The sequence below is a fragment of the Rhinolophus ferrumequinum genome, chromosome 12 (genome assembly GCF_004115265.2).
Source record: "Rhinolophus ferrumequinum isolate MPI-CBG mRhiFer1 chromosome 12, mRhiFer1_v1.p, whole genome shotgun sequence".
Classification (NCBI taxonomy): domain Eukaryota; kingdom Metazoa; phylum Chordata; class Mammalia; order Chiroptera; family Rhinolophidae; genus Rhinolophus; species Rhinolophus ferrumequinum.
In genome coordinates this window covers 2,364,695-2,378,940 of record NC_046295.1, presented here as the reverse complement: position 1 = coordinate 2,378,940, position 14,246 = coordinate 2,364,695, and the positions used below count along the sequence as shown (strand labels likewise).

The following is a 14,246-nucleotide window of genomic DNA, read 5'->3' as shown; positions in this document are numbered from 1 at the left end:
TAGTGGACTACAGTGTAAACAGAACTTTTACGTGTACTGGGAAACCAAAAAATTCATGTGACTGGCTTTATAGAGATATTGTCCTTATTGTGGTGGTCTGGAACTGGACTCACAGAATCTCCCCGGTCTGCCTTTATTACCTCATATCCAGTCACCTTGCTAAACACTCTCCTTAGTCTTAATACTGTCCGTTGATTCTCTTGAGTTTTCCAAAGCAACATTTCTGTAACCTACAAACAATAACAGCTGTCTCTCATCTTTTCTAATCATCATGTGGGTGGGACTTCCAGAACACTGCACAGTAACAATGATCGCAGGCATCCATCTTTCCCCCGACTTTCAAATGTTGTACTTGAAATGTAATATTCACTGTAGGTTTCTGAAAGATTCCTTTTATTGAGTTATCTAAGGCTATTTTACTGATCTTCTTTTTATCAGCAAAGAATTCTGAAATTTAGCACAAGCATTTATAGCACCCACTGAGATTATTTTTCCCTTTGATGTGTTAATGTGGATTTTTTTTTTTTTAATGCTCAGCCATCCTAGAATTTCCAGGATAAACATTTTTTATTATTATTCCTTTCATTATTATTCCAGGTCTTGTTTGCAAATTCTGTGTAGGATATTTTGTATCTGTGTTTTCAAGTGTTCACAAGGTATCTATGTTCAGTGTATTTCCACTGCCACATAACAAATTTCCACAAACTCAGAGGTTTAAAACAACAACACTTACGATTAACTTACAGTTCCGCAGACCAGAAATCCAGGTACAGCACGGCGGGTTCTCAGGCCAGGGCCCCACACAGTGAAAATTAGTGTCGTCACAGCTGTGTCCCTTTCCAGCAGCTCTGGATTCACGGGGGTTGTAGTCTCAATGTGGTTGTCTGCATCTGTAGGACTGAGGCCCTCATTCCCTTGCAGGCTGTCAGCTCGAGGGCGCTCTCACCTTTTAGAAGACACCCATATTCCTTGCCACATGGCCTCCTCCATCTTTAACGGCAGCAACCCTTGTCAAATCGTTCTGTTTGACTCCTGACTTCCTGTCTCTGACCTCTAGACCCAGGTGTATCTCAGGTGACGAGGCCAGGCCAGCAGGATAATCTCCCTTTCCGAAAGTCAACTGTGCCATGCAATATAATCTAATGACAAAAGGGAAAGCTACCACAGTCACAGGCTGGGGGGTAGAAAGGAAGCATTCTGCCCGCCACCTGCAGAAAGGTGCAGAATAGCTAGGCCCTGAGGCCAGACACCGGGAGCTGAGTTGCATCTCCTGCCACTTCTGGCTTTAACTTTGGGCAGGGTGTTTTTCAACCAGATCACAGCAGCCTTCTGCTCAAACATCTCCAAAAGCTTCCCAAGGCATACAGAAGAATATCTGCATCCATGCTGTGGCCGGCAAGGCGCCACTCCCCTGGCCCTGCTCCGTGAACTCTGTAAACTTGTTCCAGCCTTGGGGCCTTTGCACTGGCCATTCCCTCTACTAAGAAAGTTCTTCCTTCAGACACTCCGGTGTTTCTGTCCTTCCTCTGACTGATCAAGTTCAGCTGATCTCCCCCGACATCCTAACATGTGCATTTGCTCACTGATTAACACCAATTTTAGATTGGATCACCACTGAACAGAAAAAAAACAAACACAAAACTTGAAAATTCTCAGAGAACTTCATGCCCCAAATATGCCCAGGACCCAAGTTTTAAACATTGGATATCCCTGGGCATTTCCATTGTTATTCTTGGGAGATCGGGAAGAATTCTGTCCATTCTGGTCCCTGAAGGATACGCAGTTCCTTCTTCACTGAAAACTCTTCTATCTACACACTGACTACACCAAATGTGGGTAAGAGGGAGGCCCAGGAACTCTCACTGCTGGTGGGGGTTCAAATGGTGGTCGCTTTGGAAGGCAGTTTACCAGTTTCTTACAAAATGAAACAAACTCTTACCCTACAATCCACCAGTGACACTCCTTGCTATTTAATCAAATGAACTGAAAATGTATGTTCACACAAAAACCTACACAGGAATGTTTATAGCAGCTGTATTCACAATTGCCAAAACTTGGAAGCAATCAAGGTGTCCTTCAGTAGGTGGTCCATCCAAGCAATGGTACATTATTCGTCGCTAAAAGACATGAGAGCTATCAAGCCATGAAAAGACAGGGAAGAACTTGAGAGTCAATCTAATTATTAATATTAGTGTTTATTACTAAGTCAATGTGACAGCCTCCATTTTTGACAAATGCCGAAGTTCAGTGTTGCAAGCAATAATAAAATCCATAGGATCCAAGAGAAATGAGGACTCGTTACTGGAAAAGTTTCCCCAAATCTGACTGTCTTCCTCCCTCTGGAAGAGAAACCAAGCAGTCTGTATCCTGTAGTCTGCAGGAAGAAAGGTGCATCAGGAGACCCTCAGGTCCTGCCCATGATGTCCTAATTGCTGACTGTCTCTGTGAGAATCTTCTAGATGCATCCTGGACCCCATGCTTCCCCACAATTCTGTCCCCACCAAGTATATCTTCAGAAACAGTGCTTAACCCTTTCAACGCAACGGTAGAATTGTCAAATGAATAGTTCCATCAGCTGACTGTGGCGTTTGAGTTTACCCCACAAGCTCAAAAAATCTTTTCCCTCTACTGCGTAGTTTAAGGAAATTTTCAGGCACTTGAACCCAGGGCCAGAAATCTGTGAGTGCTGCCATCAATGCACAAGAACAGGAAACACCTAGGTTTCTATGTTCCCCATGTCATCACCACCCCAACCTGCCTTTCGTGCTCCGGTGCCAAGCAGCTAGTGTGGTTATTTTGCAGTTCTTACGAAAGATTGGAGTTTCTTCATCATTGCATTAGTTTTCTCTGCTGCTTATCAGGTAAGTTTTTATTTTCTGTGTATTTCATAGCATGCTGAAGTAATAATACATCCCATTATCAGAAGATACACGCATATGTACGGTTCAATGGCAGTAGTAACAAAGTGCTGTCACATACGAAATATTTTTTCTTCCAAGTTCAGACATGAGGGGAATGAAGAGAAAAAGAAAAATTGATGACAAAGAAATAGAAAGGGCCTGGCAAGAAGGCAGCGAAATTGACTGTGAGGATGACGATGATACGGAGGAGAAAGAAGAGGAGAACACAGCCAATGCGGTATCAGCTGAGCCATCTCCATCTACAAGCAGTGTCACACTCCGTGGCATAAGATTGGAAACGTGAAAGATAATTCTTTACCTGACTTGGACTCTATTCCAGACGTCACTGGAAACATAGTGTTCTTAGTTTCAACAATTTAGAACCATGTGGATGTTTTGCTACATTTTTTCCTTCATCTATTTTTGAGTTTGCTACCAATGAAACAAACAGATATGCTGAAAGCATTCTATCTCAGATTGAGAGCTCAGATTGAAAAACTCTCACCTAGGTCTAGGTTTAACAAGTGGCAAAGTGTTACTGACCAAATTATGAAGGCGTGTGTACCTGGTGAAATTGCAATGGGGTTGGTACCAGCCAACACTAGAGTCATACTTTCAGGACACCTATTGGCTGACTCAAATTCCTGGTTTCAATATTGTTTTTACAAGGGATGAATATCAGCTAATTAGGTCCTTCCTTCATTTTTCCAATAATGATGTTGAATCATCGAAGACTGATTGGCTTGCAAAAACCAGGCCCATAATAGATTTAGTGAAGGATACATATAATTCCGCCTATAATAGCAATAAGGAATTGTGTGGGGATGAGTCCATGTTGAAATTCAAGGGGTGTCTATTTTTCAAGCAATATCTTCCCACTACACCAAGTACAAAGTGGAGCATAAAGATGTGGTCACTCTGTGATTCACGAACAGGATTTCTGTTGCAGTTTGATGTATATACAGGCAAAGATTCATCTCAAGATAGGAAAGTTGGGTTGGGAGCAAGGGTAATGTCCAGCTTGTTGAATGGATTTGAAGGCAAGGGACATGCAGTTTGTATACACTATTTTTATTCAAGCGTAGCACTTTTTGAGAGTCTAAGGCTGAAAAAACATTGGAGCATGTGATACAGTGCTTGCCGGACTACCGTCAGATGGGAGGACTAGCAGGCTGCAGCGTGGTGACCTCCCGGGGATGTGGCAAAATCATGATCGCTCAGTGCTCGCTTGCACCTGGCAGGATATGGGGAGAGTCAACATGATCTCCACTGTCGGGAATGGTGGTGTCAGGGAAGTGCACGTAAGATCACAAAAAGGGAACGAGAACTGTGTTGAAACCAAGTATGCAAATTCTGTACAATGCATGTATGGGTGGAGTTGATTGTTTTGATCTACTCTGAGCCACTTAGTCTTTTGAGAGGAAGTCTAAGAAGTGGTATCAAACTCATTGAAGTGGCTCTAGCAAATGGCTGTATATGTTACAACATTCAAAACCCTAACAATAAGTTGAGACAGCAGAAATTCAGGGAAAAAGTTACAGTGGGCTTATTAGATGGATTTTCAAGAAAAGATGGAAGTAAGAGGGGATGCAGGATGTCTGCACCAAAAGAAATTAGGCAGACAGAGCGCCATTTTCCCAGGCAATTTGAGGACAAAAAGAAAGCAGCCTGATTGTTGCACGTACAACATTACATCCTCACAATGTGCAAAAAACCGGGAAAGGTGTTTGCAAACGAAAACAAGCCACTATTGTGCTATATGTCCTGGAAATCCAACAATGCGTGTTGTTCCTTGTTTTGAGAATTATCACTCACTCAAAAGAAAAATATAAAGAATCCTGTCAGTGTTCCAGAAAGGAAGCTTAAGAAAGTGGATGTATATTTTTCTGGATTTTTTTGTGTTTTTTAAGAATGAATAACAATAGGAAATTTTTCTACATAAAAATAATGTCATTGATAGACAAAGCAGCTCATATTGTTGTTATTAAATGCATAAAACAGTCAAAATAACAACTTTTTGTTTTTTGTGGATTTCTGACACATTTTGAAAAGAAAAATCTTGCAATCAGTTAACGCAGTGAAAGAGTTTTAAAAACCAACAGAGTTCACTCTCCTCAGATCTCCATTTCTCCTTTGCAAGGTGACCTTCAGCTTCTGGGAAGAGCTGCCCCATCTGGGTTTCGTGCAGCGGACAGAAATGCCAATCACCAGGTGACTTTTCCTGCTCAGACCACTCTGCTTTTCACTCAGTCTCTGCTTCCAGTTCCCACTGAAAAAACTGCCTCATTGCAATGAGGACTGGAACCACTAACAGCAACCTCTCTGGCCCCTTCCCTCTCAAGTGTAAACCCTAAACTAGCTGGGAAAATGTTCACATGTATGTTGTAATCCCCTTTCAAATGACTTCTAAAGGTCCTTTTTTTCTCTCTTTGGGGCTTAGAACTGATTAAACAAAACAATGTTCTGTCCAAACCTGCATTTTTCTTATTACTTCCTAATCATTTGACCACCAACATAAAGGCCTGTTCTTCTCTAACACTGGGCTCTTTAATCATGGCTGACAGGCGCTCCTTCTGCTTCGCTGGGCCCCAGCAAACACCGGTGGGCTGCACCACACCCTCCTCAGACCATCTCCTGGGGTAACAGCTGACTGAAGAGAGGGCGCGAATTGGGGGCGGGTGGGGGTGCCTCTGCCCCAGGAGAGCTCCTATTCCGTGTCTGTCAGAGTTAGCATGGGCGCTGGATACACATGGACATCATGAGGGTGTTGGGGGGCTGTGCCAGCATGAGTGCCACCCAGACCAAGGAGGCACTGTGATCAGAATCAACACCCCCAAATTAAGTGGGAGGCGGGAACTTGCAATCCTATTAAACTTGAGAGTCAATCTAATTATTAATATTAGTGTTTAAAACTACTTAATTTTCAAAGTGCGCCTAAATATAGTCTCTTGTTCGAGGTCAAAATAATCGTCTGGGGAATCAGGGCAGACGTTCCCACCCATCTGTATGGAAGGAGGAAGGAAGTGGGTCTCCTGGCTTGTGCTGCCAGGGGTCACGGGGCTAACAAACGGTACCAAGCACCCCATGGCCGGGCCCCCTACACAGCAGCATGGGCTTCTATGACTTTAGGAAATTTCCATTAGATAAAAGAAGCCAGGCTGACTAAGTGGTGCTCAGACGAAGGAGTGGGATTTTGATGGCAGATGGCAGCGGGCACTCCAGGTAGAAGGACCTGCAGGCCAGAGACATGTGGCCAGGATATGGAGTGAGCTTGGAGAACCTGCAGTGGGCAGGTGACAGGTTTCCCAGGGCCCAGAGGTGGGAGTATGGCTGGGCAGTCACTGGAGCCCACGGGAGGGGCACTGGGGGCTGGCTCACTCAGAACCTCGATGTTCCTACTGAAAGCAGCAATCAAGGCCCTGGGACGTCCACTGCCAGGCTCCCAGAGGCCAGGTGAGGAAATCCTAGTGGCATACCCAGGCAGGATGGCCAGAGCGCCCTCTCTGAGAATGGGTCCACTTCTGAGAGTGTCCCCATGTACACGTGGGTATTCTCGGTTACAGAGGGAGCCACCAAGGGCCAGAGTGAAGATGCTTGAAGACGGAGGGAGCGTGACACCCACGCCACACAGACATCCTGCAGATTCGGTCCAGACTTCGTCACAGCTGAGCCTCAAGACCCTTGGACCATCTAGGCCTCACCGTCATAGTCACCACCTCCGGAAAGGAAGTCCCACGTGGTGTGTGCATCTGGTGAAGAACCTCATGTCCAGTACTTGTCTGCCAACGGTCCATTCCAACCTCCCACAGAGGAAGTGACCTGTGGCCTACCTATAGGTCCAAAGTGATGAGAACGGTCATCCGGTAATCCCACGTGGCCAGCACTGTGCTGGTCCTCACCCCCGTCATACCCCAAGAAGTGGTGTTCCCTTTTACAGATGGACACTGGGACCCAGGATATTAAATGAGCTGCCCCAAAAACACACGGCAAGAGCCAGGATCCAATCCCAGGGAGTGCCACAGAGCCACACTTAGGTTCTTATCAACCTCACTGGGGTGTGATTTACACACGTGCCCATTCTTAGTGAATGACACATGCACTTACCCGTGTAAGTGCCACACGTGCTGCAGGACTCCCTTCACCAAGGGACCTGGGCCAGGGACCTACTGGCAAGAGGGCCATGGCCTGGGGCCCTAACTCGTGGATTCTGCAGGGCCTCACAGGCCCATCTGTTTCCAAGCTGAATGGACACCCTACCGGGTGCAGCCCCTGCCTCCATCAAGAGCAGAGACCTGGTGTGGAGAGAGGAAGCTGTGCGGAGCCACACGTGAAAGGCTCCTGCTGGTGTTCCTCGCACCCTGCACCCAGCCCACGGCCTGCAGGAAGCCGGGGGTGGGCTTGGACCCTGGCTCACCACATGCCCCGGCACCTCCCTGGCCTCGGCCCCGGTCACTCGCTCTGCCCAAGCACCACCTCCAGGGCAGCTTTCTGAACAACAAGGGCAGCTGAGAGCAGCAGCCCTGTCACCCTCCATGTCTCCAGGACACACAACCACCCACACTGCCTGAGTTGCAACAACAGGCCTCACTCAGTGGGCCAGGCACTCGCACCCCACAATCCAGCCACGGGAGCACAGGTGCTATGAGTGAGGTCCAGCAGATACATCCCACCAGGGCGGCGTGGGGTGCCGGCAATGTGGAAGGACAACTGCATGGGAGCAACGAGGCAGAGAAGCGGCCACGCGTGCTGACAGCCTCTGAGAGGGACCACAGGCCGGCGCCACAGGGGGGCCAGCTGGAGGGTCCGTGCCTGAGGCTGAGGCTTGGCCAGGCGCCACTGCCAGTGGAGCCGTGGGCTGGGCCTCTTGCCTCCTCTGTTCATGCGCCCGGGATGGGCACACGGGGCAGCCTCCTTGCCCCAAGTTCAGGTGCACAGCAGTGTCAGCAGGTGAGTCAGAGCCACATGGGACACAGGTCTGCTTAAGAGAGGCCAGGAAAGCTGCACGGGGAGGGAGCAGAGGGAGAGGAAGAGGGAGGGGCATCAAGGCAGCCAGAGACTAGGCTCCCAGAGTGCTCCCCAAACTGTGCCTTTACCCACAAAAGCTCAACCCCAAACACACACACAGGAAATTACACACACACACACATCATGCATACAAACACACACACACCAGGTAACCACACACACACACACACACACACACCAGGAAACTACACACACACATATCCCACACACACAGACATTACTCACACACACACACTCATACAAACACACACAGGAAACCATACACAAACACATCATGCATACAAACACACACACACACATATATCCCACACACAGACATTACTCACACACACACACACACACTCATACACACACACCAGGAAACTACACACACCAACACATCATGCATACAAACACACACACATACCAGGTAAACACACACACACACCAGGAAACTACACACACACACACACACACCAGGAAACTACATACACACACACACACACACCAGGAAACTACACACACACACACACACACACACACACCAGGAAACTACATACACACACACACACACCAGGAAACTACACACACACATATCCCACACACACAGACATTACTCACACACACACACACACACACACACACAGGAAACCACACACAAACACATCATGCATACAAACACACACATACCAGGTAACCACACACACACACACACACACACACACATATCCCACACACAGACATTATTCACACACACACACACTCATACACACACACCAGGAAACTACACATACCAACACATCATGCATACAAACACACACACATACCAGGTAAACACACACACACACCAGGAAACTACACACACACACACACACACACACACACCAGGAAACTACATACACACACACACACACCAGGAAACTACACACACACACACACCAGGAAACTACACACACACACACACACACCAGGAAACTACATACACACACACACACCAGGAAACTACACACACACATATCCCACACACACAGACATTACTCACACACACACACACACACACACACACAGGAAACCACACACAAACACATCATGCATACAAACACACACATACCAGGTAACCACACACACACACACACACACACACATATCCCACACACAGACATTATTCACACACACACACACTCATACACACACACCAGGAAACTACACATACCAACACATCATGCATACAAACACACACACATACCAGGTAAACACACACACACACCAGGAAACTACACACAGACACACACACACACAGACACACACCAGGAAACTACATATACACACACAAACACCAGGAAACTACACACACACATATCCCACACACATAGACATTACTCACACACACACACTCATACACACACAGGAACCACACACAAACACATCATGCATACAAACACACACACACCAGGTAAACACACACACACACACCAGGAAACTACACACACACACACACACCAGGAAACTACACACACACCAGGTAACCACACACACACACACACACACACACCAGGAAACCACACACACACACACACACACACATACACACATATCCCACACACACAGACATTACACACACACACTCATACACACACACCAGGAAACTACACACACATGCACACACACACAAACGAGGTAACCACACACACACTCATACACATACACACACACAACTAGGAAACTACACACACACACACACACACCAGGAAACTACACACACACACACACACACACACACCAGGAAACTACACACACACACAGATATCACACAAACACATACCCTACACAGACATCTCACACACACACACACCAGGAAACTACACACACACATATCCCACACACACACATTACACACACACACACACACACACACCAGGAAACTATACACACACACATACACCCCTCCCACAGATATCACACAAACACATATCCCACACAGACATCACACACACACACACACACACACACACCAGGAAACTATACACACACACACACACACCAGGGAGCTATACACACAGACATCACGCGTGCACACACACACACACACACACACACCAGGAAACTACACCCCCACACACAGACACCCACAGATACCACACAAACACACACACACACACACACACACACACACACACCCCCACGAGTAAGAGAATTAAACTTATAAAAGTATAAAATCTACCTGTGACCTGTGAATGCAGCCTTGATAATTTAGTAAAACATTAATCTGCAGATACCTAAAGACCAACATCCCAGCCTGGAACCCAGGCTCTCCCCAGAGATGGTTTCACAGTTCACATGCGGCTGCTGAGTGACAGACAGTTGGAAAGGGGAGGGAATCGGACCAGCACATAACCTGTCTGGCTTCCGATGAGCCACAGACCATTCCCGGGGGTGGGAGTGGGGGGTACAAGACAAGGCAAAGTGCACTGCAGCAGGGTCCCGCCCCCGCCCCGTGTGCAGTCGGATCCCAGGGCCTGGAGTGGTCACCAGCTCGTCCCTGACTGTGGCCACCCCAGGGCACAGGATGCACCCTGGCCAGGAAGGCACCACACGCTTTGCATGTGGGGCCCACTGTGCTCTCAGGGCCCACACATGAGGTTGGGGAGGGGCAAAGACCCGAGAGAGGGGAGGGCGGCAGGGGGCGTGACGGGCATTGACTAACCTAGAACAGAACAGCTAATGTGCACACACAATTGTTAAATAACTGTGGTACTGGGGGGAAACAGTGATAAAGAGTTTTAAAAGAGTCAACACTGGCTTCTTGGACAAAACCTTTTGAAAGCGGCCAGGGCAGCTTGAACAAGAAAAACAGACAGAAAAGGGAAGGCTGAGAGCTCCAGAAGGTCACCTGGGAGGGTCCCTGGTGGGGATGGGAGCGCCCTCACCAGCCTTCATCTGTGTTATAAAACCAGTCCCCAAACTGCCGCTGTGATTATACCCACCTTGCACTTTGAGTCTCTGAAAACAGGCACCTAAATCCTCTCATGGAGGCAAAAAGCTTCTTGAAGTCAAGAATGCACATCTGTTTTTTAAGAAGGGAATCCATTATTATAAGAGTAAGTAAGAAGCAAAACTGTTGGAATGAAAAAGCATCATGTTTAATCAGGTACTAGACTGTTAATTGCTTTTCTGGGTAGATTTTAAAAAACGACAGGATTTTCACATGAACAAGGCAGGACGCTGTGCAATGAGCCCTGTGCTTCCCGATCTGACTGGGCACAGGGCTCGGGACGCCCTCACCCCTGCATTCTCCAATTCCTCTCTGTTATTCAATGTAAATAAACAACTGTATCACCAAAGTGTTCTACTTGACAGTACAACTATACCCATCTGAAACGCAAACTACATAAGTATGGATCGTAAAATTACATGGTGTATATAGATAATATATATGATATATCTAGTATAAATTATATACCTCCAACTATATCCATCGGAAATGCTACCCTGTACCTTAACAGTTTGTGGCTTGTTTCGGATACCTACAGGGAGTCATAAATGTAGATGGCAGGACAGAGACAGTTTACAAGTTGCTTCAAATGTAACCAAACCTACAATGACCTCATTGGCTTATTTCCCCCCTAACTGAGAACTAAGCTCTAGGTTCTCCCGCAGGACAAAAGCTCCATGTAATTTCAAATGTTGGCTCAGTACATTATCTCCTTCTGAAGAGCATTCAATATAAAGGTGCCCTGATGGCCCTCAATGTGAGGCACAGGAAGAGCTTTGTGCCAACAAGGCCATAGGTACCTGTGCCGAGCGTTGCTGGCCATGTCTAAAGCATCAGACCAAGAGTGCCAAAGACATTTCATGGAGACCACGTGCAGTCTCTCAATTCACTCAACAGGTCCCATTTCTGACCCCCACAATGGAGCTGTCGTGCCGATTTAGCAGATGCAGAAATTGAGGCTCAGGAAAATGCAATCACTTACAAGGGCTCCACCCAGCTCAAGGTCCAGCTCTGGGACCTTCTGCCTTCTGCGTTTTCTCCTCCCCAACACATAACACCGAGGCCTGGGCAGGACAGGATCTCCTCCCACTGGGGAATCCACCTCCTGCGGGTCACAGGAAACAATCTCAACATGGCAGACGGCTTCCTAGGCACCCCGAAAATAACTAAGATGGGGACTCCCACAAAAACAGAGAGGAAGGGGAGAGAAGCCATTACTTAAAAAGTTTCCCTACTGTTTTCTTTGTCTAATTCTTTCCTACACTAGAGGAGTATCTCACTTTTAATGCAAAGCAGAATGCTCAATTTTCTGTCCTTCCTTAGTACAAATCCATGAAGTGAGGCTTCCCATTCCTGTCAGGGCCTTTCCCTCCAGGAAAGCCAGGTCCAGGTCTTGGATCAGCTCTCCAGCGGGCCCACCTACTCACCCAGCCACAGTCACGCATTGCCATGCCCCAGCCCTAAGGCTTCCCCTGCTGAGGGCAGGTCTCCAGAAGCACTTCCGACGAGAGGTGCTACTCATGCTCAGTACTGGGACCTCCTGACTGCCTGTCCGTCCAGGCCAGGTCGTCCAGCCCACCCACCAGACCCCAGGGTGGGGCTGCCCTCACTGACACAGCAGCCCAAGGTAACAATAAAAGAACACAGTCAGTCCAACTCATTTTGATATGAACCTGGTTCATCTGGATGGAGTTAATACATGGACATTTTATCTGCGCTGGCAAAACAAATGACCATCTAATATTAATCAATGTCACTCCAATAAATTTCATTATAAAAACGACCATTTAGAAACCATGTAACTGGGAAGGAAATTCTGACACATGCTGTATAACATGGATGAAACTTGAGGATGTTATGCTAAAAAGGTCACAAAAGGACAAATATGGTCTGATTAGACTTGTATGAGGAACCTGGAGTAGTCCAATTCAGAGACAGAAAATAGAAAAAGGTGGGTACCAGGGGCTGGGAGCGGGAATAGGGAGTCAGTGTTTAAGTGGGACAGAGTTTCAGTTTTGCAAGATGAAAAGAGTTCTAGAGGTGGATGGTGGTGATGGTGGCACCACAATGTGAATGTGCTTAATGACACCAAACTGTACACTTAAAAGTGGTTAAAATGATCAATTTTATGGTACATATTATTTCACCACAATTTTTTTAAAAAATAAAGAAAACACATATATTCAAAATAACAAAATACAAAAATTCTCCCCCCCCTAAAGAGAAAATTCAAGGAAAAGGACACCTGCCACTTCAAGCGAGCAACTGGATTTTTCTGTGCTCTGGCCTAGAAAGACAATGGACAGGCCTGATGCCAGGGACTGGGAAGGAGCTACGGGGATGCCGGCTGTGGTCTCTGACATGCGTGCTGTGGCCTCTCCTTTGCCTCAACAGCTGAGGGAAGGGGGTGGGCTCAACGCTTCCCATCACCGTGCACCCACAATGCTGTAACACAAGTCCCCCAAAATAAATCTGTGTTAGACTGGTGGGGTGGCCATGCCCCAATAGGTCAATCCACACTTTTTCTTCTCACATCAAAAATGAGCCCAGCTCCGTTTCTCCAAACTCTTCCATGGGATATGTCAAAGGCAGGCAATTGGAGAACAAACAACCACAACTTATGTATTCCCTGCAAAAATGATAATTTCCTCCCTGAAACCAGCAAATCTGCTCCTTCCCCAGCACTGGGTTTCCGCACATTCTCAGTGCCCCAGAAGGCAGCACGCTGCCCCCACGCAGTCAGCCTGCTCGTCCTGAGCATGAGAATTGAAGCGGCTCTGCAGACAAAGGGCTAATAATACATGCAGTCGGTTTCCAAAGCAGGCTTCCGAGGAGCTCACAAAAATACCTGAGACAGGTGGCTAAGAAGTATATGACAATAAAATGCCCACGCTTGTTTTCTGTATGTCAAGAAATACTGCTACATTCCTCAAACAAAATTCATTTCATTTCCCAAAACACAACCAGTTGATGGCTGAGATATTTTGAAAGGACAGTGGCTTTTCATAGTCAGAGGAAGAAAACCAAGGTGAACCATCCCCAGGCCAGCCATCACCTCCCGATATCGTCAGAGTGGCAGCCTCACACAAACCCTGAGCCAGACCGACCGCCGGGGTAATCACAGGGGATTGGGGTGAGGCGAGTCCCCAGATCAGAACCTGAGAGCTCTCCCAACTTCATTGTCACCACTTGACCCAAGGATGCCCCGGAGTCACCAGGATCCGAGAACATTCCATAGGCATGTTCAGCCTGGGTGGGGCAGGGCGCCGTCTTCCTCCAGGCAACCTTCTAGAACTGGGTGGCCACACCTGGGCCAAAGCAAGACATGCCCTCGCCCTGGAGAAAAGTCT

At 47.3% G+C, this 14,246-nt stretch overlaps 1 protein-coding gene across 3 annotated transcripts in view; it reads right to left on the bottom strand.

The window, feature by feature from the left end:
* ROR2 (receptor tyrosine kinase like orphan receptor 2) overlaps positions 1-14,246 on the bottom strand; it is a 219,793-nt gene that overhangs the window by 166,661 nt on the left and 38,886 nt on the right. The window lies entirely within an intron of this gene.